Genomic DNA, 15665 nt, shown 5'->3' on the forward strand with positions numbered 1-15665 from the left:
GCGGGCGCATGCACGCTGACACAGTTGGCAGTTGTACGGTGTTTCCTCCGACACATTTTTGCGGCTGGCTTCTGGGTTAAGCGAGCAGTGTGTCAGGGCCGTGTTATGGAGGATGCATGGCTATCGACCTTCGCCTCTCCCGAGTCTGTACAGGAGTTGCAGCGATGGGACAAGACTGCAACTACCAATTGGCTATCACAAAAATTGGGCGAAAAAGGGGTAAAAAACATATATAAAATACATCCAGAGATATTATTGTGTTAATTGACAAGTTGAAGTAAGCTACAGCTATAAAGAGAATTGAGAATTACTGACTGATTAAGTCAACCACTCTCAATTGGCACAAGGCTCTTAAGTGATCATTTCACAAGACACTATCACTGGTAATGTATAATATGTAATGGCATAACACAACACATTCGATAAACTGGCCACTCTCATGGTTGCATAAAAATAGCTACATTTTAATTATCACTAAAAGAGCAAAGAATCCTTTTGTGAACTGCAAAGAATCTCAACTCAAATGGTTATTTGAAATGGTTATTTGAGTCATAAATGTAAAAGTAAAAAAATGTATGTAGCAAACACCCCTTTAATCTGATTCCAGGGACACCCGCCCATAGTGTCTTTGCTTACTGTGCTCCATACAGTAGATGCCATGCTTGTTACAGTACATGTTACTGATAGTTTGTAACAGAGATAAAAACATGCTGTAAGCAAGTTTGCGTGCATGTGTGCATTCGTGTCTGTGTGCGAGCACGCTTGTGTGTTCAGAGTGAACTTACAGAGAAGCTGTATCTTTGGATGTTCTCGTAGTCCAGAGGCACGTCCACCCTCATCCTGATGTCAGCACGGCCCTGCACCGCTGTGGGTGAAATGGTGAAGTGATCCGAGTTGTTCCCCGTTAGGAACACCTGAAACATACTGTTCACTCCCTAGAGGAGAGGATGGAGGGATGGAGTCACAAGGAAAAGATAATTAGATATTGGTTAAAGATTCAAAGGGATGAGAAGAAAAGCTGCGGTATGAGATGTGGGGCTGAATTACAAACTATGGATGGAAATGAGATCTTCAGTTAAATCCCTTATATTTACACTAATGTGAAAACAGAAATGTTGATAAAGGGTAACTGTTCCTGTTAAAAGAAAAGAGGTATGCAGTCCTGGTGAAAATGCACAGATCATGTAATTAAACATCTGAATTAATCTATCATAAAATTATTAATACAGTACTATGGCAACAACATCTGTGACAAAAAGTAATGACTATCCTCCTTAATCAGTCAAATTGCAGATGCTGTGCAGTATCATACATTCAGCATATGTCCTCCTACAGACTAGCATGTACACATTACTAGCATGTACACCAGGGGTGGGCAATAATAGCAATATCGACCAATTCTAATTGTCTTCATTTTATGGCTTTTCTAACAATTCTAGATACAAACTACAAACAAGTTTATGTTCAAGAGGCTAATAACAAAATATGTCAAATTACTTAAATATTGTAAAGGTGTATTATTGTTATTTTTGTATCACAAAGGGAATAAATGCATCATAAATATACAGTGCCTTGCGAAAGTATTCGGCCCCCTTGAACTTTACGACCTTTTGCCACATTTCAGGCTTCAAACATAAAGATATAAAACTGTATTTTTTTGTGAAGAATCAACAACAAGTGGGACACAATCATGAAGTGGAACGACATTTATTGGATATTTCAAACTTTTTTAACAAATCAAAAACTGAAAAATTGGACGGGGAAAATTATTCAGCCCCTTTACTTTCAGTGCAGCAAACTCTCTCCAGAAGTTCAGTGAGGATCTCTGAATGATCCAATGTTGACCTAAATGACTAATGATGATAAATACAATCCACCTGTGTGTAATCAAGTCTCCGTATAAATGCACCTGCACTGTGATAGTCTCAGAGGTCCGTTAAAAGCGCAGAGAGCATCATGAAGAACAAGGAACACACCAGGCAGATCCGAGATACTGTTGTGAAGAAGTTTAAAGATTTCCCAAGCTTTAAACATCCCAAGGAGCACTGTGCAAGCGATAATATTGAAATGGAAGGAGTATCAGACCACTGCAAATCTGCCAAGACCTGGCCGTCCCTCTAAACTTTCAGCTCATACAAGGAGAAGACTGATCAGAGATGCAACCAAGAGGCCCATGATCACTCTGGATGAACTGCAGAGATCTACAGCTGAGGTGGGAGACTCTGTCCATAGGACAACAATCAGTCGTATATTGCACAAATCTGGCCTTTATGGAAGAGTGGCAAGAAGAAAGCCATTTCTTAAAGATATCCATAAAAAGTGTCGGTTAAAGTTTGCCACAAGCCACCTGGGGGAGACACCAAACTTGGAAGAAGGTGCTCTTGTCAGATGAAACCAAAATTGAACTTTTTGGCAACAATGCAAAACGTTATGTTTGGCGTAAAAGCAACACACCATCCCCACTGTCAAACATGGTGGTGGCAGCATCATGGTTTGGGCCTGCTTTTCTTCAGCAGGGACAGGGAAGATGGTTAAAATTAATGGGAAGATGGATGGAGCCAAATACAGGACCATTCTGGAAGAAAACCTGATGGAGTCTGCAAAAGACCTGAGACTGGGACAGAGATTTGTCTTCCAACAAGACAATGATCCAAAACATAAAGCAAAATCTACAATGGAATGGTTCAAAAATAAACATATCCAGGTGTTAGAATGGCCAAGTCAAAGTCCAGACCTGAATCCAATCGAGAATCTGTGGAAAGAACTGAAAACTGCTGTTCACAAATGCTCTCCATCCAACCTCACTGAGCTCGAGCTGTTTTGCAAGGAGGAATGGGAAAACATTTCAGTCTCTCGATGTGCAAAACTGATAGAGACATACCCCAAGCGACTTACAGCTGTAATCGCAGCAAAAGGTGGCGCTACAAAGTATTAACTTAAGGGGGCTGAATAATTTTGCACGCCCAATTTTTCAGTTTTTGATTTGTTAACAAAGTTTGAAATATCCAATAAATGTCGTTCCACTTCATGATTGTGTCCCACTTGTTGTTGATTCTTCACAAAAAAATACAGTTTTATATCTTTATGTTTGAAGCCTGAAATGTGGCAAAAGGTCGCAAAGTTCAAGGGGGCCGAATACTTTCGCAAGGCACTGTATTAGAAAGTTCAGGAAAACATCAGGGAAGATCACTAAGTATCAATTGTGTTTCGTAGCATCGTGACAAAACAGAAGACACGTGCGTGTTCCTGAGAGTCTTAGCTTTCAGGAATGGGGTAATAAGAGCTAATAACTCCAAGCAATCAAAAGCTAGATCCAGAAACCGCTGATATGGCGTATATCGGAGGTTACTCACGTAACCGCGGTTCTATGAACTAAGCAGCACATTCAGTGACAATTCTTCTTGTTGTTGCTAAATCCACCGTGGGCGCTGTTAATCGACATATGACTTATTTTGCCCACCTCTAGTGTACATACTACTAGCATGTACAAGAAAAAAACTTAATTGTGTGTGAGTGAGAAAATGTATTTGACTCTATTCTGAATTATTCTGGAAGCGCTCATTCGATGCCAGTCACACGCATGTATTCACCTCTTATTGGTTCCATCCAAGCACATTTATTTTTTTATTATCTCTACATGTCACTTTGCTCCTCTATCATCTCTCAATATCTCACTACCTCTACCTGTAATATATATCATATTCGCTCTCTTCTCTGTGTCTTTGAGATGCAGGGTCAGAGATGAGATAGTATCTCAGAGTAGCAGCTCTAACTTCCCCAGACTGGTGGTCTCCACACACACACACACACACATGCATGCAAGCACACACACACACAAATACATGCACAGACCCCCACACACCACTGTGAACGCATTGCACGGTAATGAACTGTGTCTCGTCACCCACAGCCAATTATAAAGGACCCTTTTTCTATTTCTTCAGGAATCCATTTGCTCGTGATGACAGCGGAGAGAACGATTGATCCACAGAGAGAAAATAAGAGTTCTATAATCATTTAACCTGGAGTGTTCTCTTTTTTTGTGGAAAAAGACAATAAAAAAATAAAATGAACAAGGGACAGAAAAAATAAACCCATGGAAAGATGAATAAGTGAAGATTGGACCCCATTAATTGGACCTGAACATCAGACTGAAGGAGAGCCACTGGCTACTTCCCAAAATAGCACCCTATTCCCTACAGCAGTGGTTCCCAAACTTTTTATAGTGCCGTACCCCTTCAAATATTCAACCTTTAATGCAGGGAAACTGAAATCAGTTCTACCAAATTTCTATCAACATGTTAAATGTGCAACCAGAGGGAAACATTTCTAGATCACCTGTACTTCATACACAGAGACGCGTACAAAGCTCTCCCTCGCCCTCCATTTGGTAAATCCGACCACAACTCTATCCTCCTGATTCCTGCTTACAAGCAAAAATTAAAGCAGGAAGCACCGGTGACTCGGTCTATAAAAAAGTGGTCAGATGAAGCAGATGCTAAACTACAGGACTATTTTGCTATCACATACTGGAACATGTTCCGATATTCTTCCAAAGGCATTGAGGAGTACACCACATCAGTCACTGGCTTTATCAATAAGTGGTTCTGGTTTAAAGTTTAATGATCACGCTCTCCGTAGCCGACGTGAGTAAGACCTTTAAACAGGTCAACATTCACAAGGCTGTGGGAACAGACAGATTACCAGGACGTGTGCTCCGGGCATGTGCTGACCAACTGGCAGGTGTCTTCACTGACATTTTCAACATGCCCCTTATTGAGTCTGTAATACCAACATGTTTCAAGCAGACCACCATAATCCCTGTGCCCAAGAACACAAAGGCAACCTGCCTAAATGACTACAGACCCGTAGCACTCACGTCTGTAGCCATGAAGTGCTTTGAAAGGTTGGTATTGGCTCACATCAACACCATTATCCCAGAAACCCTAGACCCACTCCAATTTGCATACCGCCCAAACAGATCCACAGATGATGTAATCTCTATCGCACTCCACACTGCCCTTTCCCACCTGGACAAAAGGAACACTTTTTCACATGTAAGAATGCTATTTAATTGACTACAGCTCAGCGTTCAACACCATAGTACCCTCAAAGCTCATCACTAAGGATCCTGGGACTAAACACCTCCCTCTGCATCTGGATCCTGGACTTCCTAACGGGTCGTCCCCAGGTGGTGAGGGTAGGTAGCAACACATCTGCCACGCTTATCCTCAAAACTGGAGCTCAACCAGGGATGCCCATTCCACTCCTGTAGTCCCTGTTCACCCACGACTGCATGGCCAGGCACGACTCCAACACCTTCATTACGTTTGCAGACGACAACAGCGGTAGGCCTGATCACCGACAACGACGAGACAGTCTATAGGGAGGAGGTCAGAGACCTGGTCGGGTGGTGCCAGAATAACAACCTATCCCTCAACGTATCCAAGACTAAGGAGATGATTGTGGACTACAGGAAATGGAGGAGTGAGCACGCCCCCATTCTCATTGACAAGGCTGTGGAGCAGGTTGAGAGCAGGTTGAGAGCAGTTTGAGAGCTTCAAGTTCCTTGGTGTCCACATCAACAACAAACTAGAATGGTCCAAACACACCAAGACAGTCGCGAAGAGGGCACAACAAAGCCTATTCCCCCTCTGGAAGCTAAAAAGATTTGGCATGGGTCCTGAGATCCTCAAAAGGTTCAACAGCTGCAACATCGAGAGCATGTGTGTGTTACTGGTTGCATCACTGCCTGGTACGGCAATTGCTCGACCCTTGACCACAAGGCACTGCAGATGGTAGTTCGTATAGCCCAGTACATCACTGGGGCTAAGCTGCCTGCCATCCAGGACCTCTACACCAGGCGGTGTCAGAGGAAGGCCCCAAAAGTTGTCAAAGACCCCAGCCACGCTAGTCATAGACTGTTCTCTCTACAACCGCAAGGCAAGCGGTACCGGAGAGTCTAGGACAAAAAGGCTTCTCAACAGTTTTTACCCAAAGCCATAAGACTCCTGAACAGGTAATCAAATGGCTACCCGAACTATTTGCATTGTGTACCAACCCCCCGCTTTACCCCTCTTTTTCCGCTGCTGCCTCTTTATCATATATGCATAGTCACTTTAACTATACATTCATGTACATACTACCTTAATCAGCCTGACTAACCGGTGTCTGTATGTAGCCTCGCTACTTTTATAGCCTCAATACTGTATATAGCCTGTCTTTTTACTGTTTTTTTATTGCTACTACTGTTCACCTAATACCTTTTTTGCACTATTGGTTAGAGCCTGTAAGTAAGCCTTTCACTCTAAGGTCTACACCTGTTGTATTCGGCGCACGTGACAAATACACTTTGATTTGACCTCCAGCTGCGTACCCCCTCTAGCACCAGGGTCATCGCACTCTCAAATGTTATTTTTTGCCATCATTGTAATCCTGCCACACACACACTACAGAATACATTTATTAAACATAATAATTAGTGTGAGTTTTTTCAATGAGGCTCTCTTGTTCAGATATTGGTAAGTGGACTGGAGGCAGGGTATCAAAGGGAAAGTTTTGGGAAAGTACCTGCGTAATTGCGCAACAAACTCACTCAGGTGCTTTGCTATATCACATTTGACATTGTCCATAAACATGAGTTCATTTGCACACAAAAAAATCATACAATGATGAAAATACCTGTGTGTTGTCCTGTTAATGCAGACAGAAGAGCTCCAACTTCTTAATCATAGCCTCAATTTTTGTCCCGCACATTGAATATAGTTGCAGAGAGTCCCTGTAATCCTAGATTCAGATCATTCAGAAAAAACATAATCCAGATAGACCAGTCATGTGAGAAACTCGTCATCACGCAAGCGGTCAGACAAGTGATAATTATAGTCAGTAAAGAAAACTTTAAGCTCGGCTTTCAATAAAAAAAAAACACGTCAATACTTTGCCCCTTGATAACCAGCGCACTTAATTATTTATTTTACCTCACGTTAGTCTCATTCCAAACGTCGTAAATTGTTGGTTATCTGCACGAACCCAGTCTTCATCCATACATCAATTGTCTTAAATCATTTATTTATTACTAACTAAGTAATTCACAGAAATGCGTGAACAAAACAAGTAAATTTGGTTACAAGAAATGATAGGAGAATGTGCCCGAGGGGGCTAAACCAGCATGGCGGCTTGTTAGACAAAAGGGAAGTGGGGGTTGACTAAGAAGTCACTACAGAGTTAATAATTATAACAATTGAAATGCTAATCCTTTGCACATGAACGCTCACTCATTCAGGAACAATTGCAATCAATATATATATTTACTGTCAGAGACGTGTGTATAGGTGGCAGGGAAGTCAGGCGCAGGAGAGTCAAACGGAGTGTAAAATGGGGTCTTTTAATAAATGTCCAAGTAACATGCTCCATAACACTAATAAGAAAAATGAATATAAACAAATATGGGTACAAAGACCCGTTGCGCACCTATACAAATAAACACTACACTGACAATAAACAATCTCTGACAAAGACATGAGGGGAAACAGAGAGTTAAATACACAACAGGTAATTGATGGGATTGAATACAGGTGTGTGGGAAGACAAGACAAAACCAATGGAAAATGAAAAATGGATCGATGATGGGTAGAAGACCGGTGACGTCGACCGCCGAGCACGACCCGAACAAGTAGAGGCAACGACTTCGGCAGAAGTACCCCCCCGACAGTACCAGTCTTCGGCAAACTTGATGATGGTGTTGTGCCTGACCGTGCAGTCATGAGTGAACAGGGAGTACAGGAGAGGACTGAGCACGTACCCCTGAGGGGCCCCTGTGATGAGCATCAGCATGGCGAATGTGTTGTTACCTACCCTTACCACCTCGGGACGGTCCGTCAGGAAGTCCAGGATCCAGTTGCAGAGGGAGGTGTTTAGTCCCAGGGTCCTTAGCTTATTGATAAGCTTTCAGGGCACTATGGTGTTGAACACTGAGCAGTAGTCTATTAATAGCATCCTCACATAGGTGTTCCTTTTGTCCAGGTGGTAAAGGGCAGTGTGGAATGCAATATAGATTGAATCATCTGTGGATCTGTTAGATCTGTGGATTTGCATACATATCTGTGGGTCTGTATGCAAATTGTGGGTCTAGGGTTTCTGGGATAATGGTGTGAAGTGAGTAAGACCTTTAAACAGGTTAACAATCACAATGACGCAGGCCAGATGGATTACCAGGATGCTAATTCAGAGCATGCACTGACCAGCTGACAAGTGTCTTCATTTACTTTTTCAATGTCTCTTTGACACCCAATCTGTAATACCAATATGTTTCAAGCAAACCACATAGTCCCTGAGCCTCAGAACGCCAAGGTAACCTGAATGACTACTGACCCATAGCACTCACATCTGTAGCCATGAAATGCTTGAAAGGCTGATCATGGCTCAACACCATCATTCCTGAAACCCTGGACTCACTACAACTCTCATACTGTTCCAACAAATCCACAGATGACACAATCTCTATTGCACTGCACACTGCCCTTTCCCACCTGGACAAAAGGAACACCTTCGTGAGAATGCTTTTCATTGACTACAGCTCAGCATTTAACACAATAGGGCCACCCACAGATGGTGAGGGTACACAACAACACATCTTCCACCCTTACCCTCAACATGGGGGCCCCTCAGGGGTGCATGCTCCGTCCCCTTCTGTACTCCCTGTTCACCCACGATTGCATGGCCACGCATGACTCCAACACCATAATTAAGTTTGCCAACGACATGACAGTGGTAAGCCTGTCTGATGCCAGGACAACAACCTCTCCCTAAATGTGGGCAAGACAAAGGAGTTTATCGTGGACTACATGAAACGGAGGGTCGAACACGCACCCATTCACTTCATCTGGGCTGTTGTAGAGCTGATTGAGAACTTCAAGGTCCTTGGTGTGCACATCACTAAGGACCTATCATGGTCCAAACACACCAATACAGTCGTGAAAAGGGTACGACAACACCTTTTTGTGTTGAAACACCTTTTTAGGCTGAAAAGATTTGGCGAGGGCCTTTAGATCCTCAAAGTTCTACAGCTGCACCATTGATTGAATCTTGACTGGCTGCATCATCGCCTAGTATGGCAACTGCTCAGCATCCGACCGCATTGGCGCTAGAGAGGGTAGTGCGTAAGGCCAAGTACATCACTGGCGCCAATCTCCCTGCCATCCTGGACCTCTATATCAGGCGGTGTAAGAGGAAGGCCGTAACAATGGTCAAAGACTCCAGACACCCAAGTCGTAGACTATCCTCTCTGCTACCACGCGGCAAGCGGTACCGGAGTGGCAAGTCTGGGACTAAAAGACACATGAACAGCTTCTACCGCAAATCCGTAAGACTGCTGAACAGTTAATGAAATGACTACCAGACCATTTACATTGAACTCCTTTACTTTTTATTTATTTATTTTTATTGTTTTGCACTGACTCCCTTGCACTGGTTCTATCCACACTCACTAGACTTTACCCACACACTCACACATACCACATAAGCTCACACACACACACACATGCATATTGACACCACACTCACTCACACATATACAGTAGTGGCCAAAAGTTTTGAGATTGACACAGATATTAAAAGTTTGTATGATGGCAATTTGCATATACGCCAGAATGTTATGAAGAGTGATCAGATGAATTGCAATTAATTGCAAAGTCCCTCTTTGCCATGCAAATGAACTGAATCCCCCAAAAACATTTCCACTGCATTTCAGCCATGCCACAAAAGGACCAGCTGACATCATGTCAGTGATTCTCTCATTAACACAGGTGTGAGTGTTGATGAGGACAAGGCTGGAGATCACTCTGTCACTCTACCTCGATTCCCTCAACTACCTCATATCCCTGCACATTGACTTGGTACTGGTGCTCTTTGTATATGAGCTTGTTAGTGTTTTTGTTGGGTTACTATTTTTTATTTTATTTTATTTGTCTTACTTTTTAACTCTGCACTGTCTGGAATGGGCTCGTAAGTAAGCATTTCACTGTAAAGTCTACCCCTGTTGTATTCGGCGCATGTGACCAGTATAATTTGATTTGAAGTTGAGCTGAGCTGGGGTTAACTTGTTGGGGATAGGGGGCAGTATTTTCACTTTGGATGAATTGTGTGCCCATAGTGAACTGCATCCTACTCTGTCCTAGATTGCTAATATATGCATATTGTTATTACTATTGGATAGAAAACACTCTGAAGTTTCTAAAACTGTTTGAATTATGTCTGTGAGTATAACAGACGTCATAGGGCAGGCAATCTTCCAAACAAGAAGTGAAATTCTGAATGTGGGTCAAATTTGACGTCATCGCCCTTCCTTTCCAAACAAGATATGGATCTGGTAGCACTTCCTACGCATTCCACTAGATGTCCTCATTCAGTATAACGTGGAATGGAGCTTCTGGTGTGAACTTTGACCGAATGGGAGGGGAAATAGTCACGGTCTTGGCAGAATGCAATTTCCCTGTGTCACATTTCTCTGTGGGTGGCACCATCGTTCCATTTGGCTGCAGAAGAAAACGTATGATCCGGTTGGAACGTTATTGGATATATATGAAAATAACATCCTGAAGATTAATTCTCATCTTAGATTGACCAGTTTATTCGACCTGGAATATATATTTTTAAAGTTTTCGTGCGAGTTGTCCTGGACCAGCGTCAGCTTTTGGGCATGTGAGCTGAAAGTGTTAGCAAATGCAGCTAATTGGACACTAGTATTGGACATTATGGAACAAAACAACAATTTATTGTGGAACTAGGACTCCTTGCACTGCATTCTGATGAAAGATCATCAAATGTAAGGGAATATGTATGATGTAATTTCATATTTCTGTTGACTCCAACATGGCAGAGAAATAGTTTTACGTCTGAGCGCTGTCTCAGATTATTGCATGGTAGGCTTTTTTCATAAAGTTTTTAGAAAATCTGACACAGCGGTTGCATTAAGAACCAGTGTATCTTTAATTATATGTAGAACATGTATCTTTAGTCAAAGTTTATGATGAGTATTTCTGTTATCTGGCGTAGCTTTCTATAATTCCTCCGGATATTTTGGAGGCATTTCTGAACATGGTGTCAATGTAAACCGAGATCTGTGGATATAAATATGCATATTATCAAACAAAACATAAATGTATTGTGTAACATGTCATATGAGTGTCATGAGTGTCATCTCAAGATTTTCAAAAGGTTAGTGATTCATTTTTATCTCTAATCCTGCTTTTGTGACTCTATCTTTGGCTGGAAAAAATGGTTGTGTTTTTCCTTTGATTTGGTGGTGATCTAACATTGACACAATACAATTGGCACAATATGTTGTGTTTTAGCTGTAAAACATTTGGAAAATCGGACATGATGGGTAGATGAACAAGATGTTTATCTTTCATTTGCTGTATTGTACTTGTTAATGTGTGAAAGTTAAATATTTCTAAAGAGTATTTTGAATTCCCTGCGCCACCTTTTCAATGGAATGGGGGGGTGGAGTTCCCCTCGGGGATCACCTTGCCATATTAAGCAGAGAGCAAGGGTTGCTGATGAGATGGCCCATTCTGATGCACTCTACTGTAGATCAGGTTTAAATCCATCTCACTGATGTACTGTAGCTATGTGGCTGTTTGCCCTGAGCCCACAATAGCTTATCCAATAAACCTAAACAACATGAGGTTGGTGGCACCTTAGTTGGGGAGAACGGACTCGTGGTAATGGCTGGAGCGGAATCAGTGGAATGGTATCAAATACATCAAACTTGGTTTTCAAGTGTTTGATGCCATTCCATTTGCTTAGTTCCAGCCATTATTATAAGCCGTTCTCTCCTCAGCAACCTCCTGTGACCTTAAAGCATCTATTGTGGAGATTTCACATGGGCACTGCTTGTATAGATTGAGGTATGCAGCATTTATGTGACACTGCCAACCTCTGCAAACACACACACACACACCTGTTTTGAGACTGCTGATAGCGGCACTCCTCTTATTTGCCAGATTTACCCATCAACTGATGAGGAGCTCCCATGGAATAGCGGGGATTTTCTTTGCCGTCCCTAGCCATCGCCATGCCGACAGGAGCAAACACACTCCACGGCAAGAATAAACAAACCTGCAGCTGAATATGCCACTATCGCTCCCTCAGACACGTTGTTTCTCTTTCTCTCTGTCTCCCTCTGCCTCTCACTGTCTAACCCTCTCTCTTTCTCTCTCCCTCAGCCTCTCTCCCACTATCCTCATCCCTCATTTGTTTCCCTCAACCTCTCACTTTGCATCTCTCTTAGCCTCCCCCTCTCGTTCTGTATGTCTGCCTTATCATTCACTTCACCGCCTGCCTGTACTCCATTAGTTATGCTACTTTTCCCCTACCTTCTTCCCTCTTTACCACCCCATATACCCCCTCTCCTCCTCCTTCTCTCCCTCCTTCTCATTCTCTCTCCACTTCACTTGCAGTTATCTGTCAAATTCCATCCTGGCGGCTGTGGTGCTGGAATCAATCAGAGTTGACTAGCTTTCAGCTTATCTCAACCCAAGGTGATAGATTTTCCTTGTTAGCTATAATTTGATGCTCTATCCCATCTCTTCCAAAGCAAATTAAATTGTAGTTGAGTCGAATGGAGCTCCTAGTTTCAGGCTGCCGTGAGTGAGTGAGGAAGTGTGTGTGTATGTAAGAAGACTGTGTGTTTGGGAGTTAGAAAGAGTGTGTCAAATCCAATCAAAGCTTATTTGTCACATGCGCCGAATAAAGCGGGTGTAGACTTTACCATGAAATGGTTGCTAACGAGCCCTTCCCAATGATGCAGAGTTAAAAAATTATCATACAAATAAAACTAGTATCACAAGAGGAATAAAATACACAAGAATGGAGCTTTATACAGGTTGTACCAGTACTAAATCAATGTGCTGGGGTATGAGGTATTTGAGGTAGATACTGTATGAATATGAAGGCAGGGTAAAGTGATTAGGCATCAGGATAGATAAAGAGAGTAAAATAAAGAGCAGAGTAGCATCAGCATATGATGTGTTTATTTCATCAAGGCAGATGGTGGCCACTTGATTACTACATTATTCTATGCAGTGCCTTGAAAAAGTATTCATCCCTCTTGGCGTTTTTCCTATTTTGTTGCACTACAACCTGTCATTTAAATTGATTTTTATTTGGATTTCATGTAATGAATATACACAAAATAGTCCAAATTGGTGAAGTGAAATAAAATAAAATACTTGTTTAAAAAATTCTAAAACATAAATGTCACATAATTAGTTAAATAAAGTCCACCTGTGTGCAATCTAAGTGTCACATGATCTCAGTATATATACACCAGTATATATACACCTGTTCTGAAAGGCCCCAGAGTCTGCAACACTTCACCACCGATGGCGTAGCAGTCAGACGTCTTGTCCTGTCGTGTCCCTTGCATATATCGTTTTTAAATCTTTTTCTTCGCATATCTTCTAAAATATTTTGCTAAACCTCAACATCTAAATACTCTCCTGCAACCCACCTCACCCAATGTACCGTGGATCTGCTTTTTTTTCTAAAGTATTTATACTTACTTCAGATCTGGAACCCCTCAACTGAAGCTAGCCAGCTAACTACCAGCTATCAGTCAGCAAACCATTGCTAGCGGTCATCAGCTAACCTTTAGCTCGGAAAGCTCTCGCCAGTTCGAACAACGCGACTCTAACCAGAGCATAACGGACCTATTATTTTTATTCCCGGATTCCCACCGCAAACGTAACATTTTCATCTGGATCTTCACAACTAGCTAACCGCAACCAACATGACTACTCCTGGGTAGCGTTTCCATCCACTTAGCTTGAAGCTAGCCCAGCCAGAGCTCCTGTGTTACCACCGAAGCATACTCCTGGGCTACAATATCCGGACACCTTCTACAGCCAGTACGAGGCATGGAACCCCGCAGATCCCCTACGACTGGAATACCGGCATAATCTGCCCGAGGACTACGGCGTGACGCCCGCTGAAGGCCCATTATGCTAACCAGCTAGGCCTGCTTAGCTACCTAGAGCTACTTGGAACCCTACTAATTCCACGACCGGTCTATCGATGTAACCGCATTAAGAGGCATAAACAGACTTAAACCCATCGCGACGTCCCACAAAGGCTAACTTTCTAGCCCTTGCTATCTGCTTGCTTGCTAATTCGGCCTGCTAACTGCTAGCCTGCCCCGGTCTACTAACTGCTAGCTTGTTTAGCCCTGGTCTACTAACTGCTAGCTTGTTTAGCCCCGGTCTGCTAACTGCTAGCTTGTTTAGCCCCGGCCTACTAACTGTTAGCTTGTTAGCACAGGCCTGCTAACTGTCTGAATCGCCGTGTCCCCAGCCAGCCCAACCACTCACTGGACCCATATTTATTTTCAATCTCTTTTAGATTTTTAATTTGATTATACCTTCCGGTAACCTGCCTCACCCAATGTGATATGGAATCGCTATTATTTTTAATTCAATGTGATACGGAATCGCTATTATTTTTTTATTTTAGAACACATTCAAGAACCTCCAGAAGCTAACCAGCTCACTAGCTACAAGCTATTTAGTCATTGTTAGCCACTGCTAGCGGCTTTTACCTTCTGCACAGCCAGCCAGTTTTTTTTTTGCCTGAATAATACTCGCCAGTCTACCAGTATAAAACTGTCTCTCCACAACAACGCCGGATTCCTGCCGTAATCCCTGGACCACTACTTCTGATCTTCACAGCTAGCTTGCACCCAGTACCGAAGCTATTCCTGAGGCCCACTACCCGGCCTACTCAGCTGTTCACCCGAACCACATTCATACACTGCTAGAGCCCATTAATCCACAGGATCCTTGCTGTAAACTCTGGACCTTGGCTAACGCCACTGCCACGAAGCTAGCACCAGTTAGCCGTGAGCCAGGCACATCTCCCTGCTAGCAGGCACATCTCCCTGCCAACCCCCCTTACCACCCCCGGGCTACTAACTTTAAACGCTGTGTCGCTAGCGTAGTGGCGGCTTCCCTGTCCCATCTACTGCTGCCCCCTGTACACTGTGATCACTTGGCTACATAGCTGATGCCTGCTGGACTGTCCATTAAACACGGTACTCCATTCTGTTTGTTTATGTTTTTATCTTTCGGCCCAAGCCGCGAACTCAGGCTCTGTGTGTAGTTAATCCGACCCTCTCTGCCTAGTCAACGCCATTTTACCTGCTGTTGTGCTAGCTGATTAGCTGTTGTTGTCTCACCTGTTGTTTTAGCTAGCTCTCCCAATCAACACCTGCGATTACTGTATGCCTCGCTGTATGTCTCTCTCAAATGTCAATATGCCTTGTATACTGTTGTTCAGGTTAGTTAGCATTGTTTTAGTTTACAATGGAGCCCCTAGTTCCACTCTTCATACCTCTGATACCTCCTTTGTCCCACCTCCCACACGTGGTGACATCACCCATTACAACCAGCATGTCCAGAGATACAACCTCTCTTATCATCACCCAGTGCCTGGGCTTACCTCCGCTGTACCCGCACCCCACCATACCCCTGTCTGCGCATTATGCCCTGAATATATTCTACCATGCCCAGAAATATGCTCCTTTTCTTCTTTGTCCCCAATGCTCTAGGCGACCAGTTTTGATAGCCTTGGTTTCATGCATGTCATCAGAAGCCTCCTCCCTAAGTTTG

At 43.1% G+C, this 15665-nt stretch overlaps 1 pseudogene; it reads right to left on the reverse strand.

Annotated features, from left to right (window-relative positions):
* LOC139367293 (cadherin-23-like) overlaps positions 1–15665 on the reverse strand; it is a 187209-nt pseudogene that overhangs the window by 25413 nt on the left and 146131 nt on the right.

This window comes from Oncorhynchus clarkii, chromosome 16 (genome assembly GCF_045791955.1).
Source record: "Oncorhynchus clarkii lewisi isolate Uvic-CL-2024 chromosome 16, UVic_Ocla_1.0, whole genome shotgun sequence".
Classification (NCBI taxonomy): domain Eukaryota; kingdom Metazoa; phylum Chordata; class Actinopteri; order Salmoniformes; family Salmonidae; genus Oncorhynchus; species Oncorhynchus clarkii.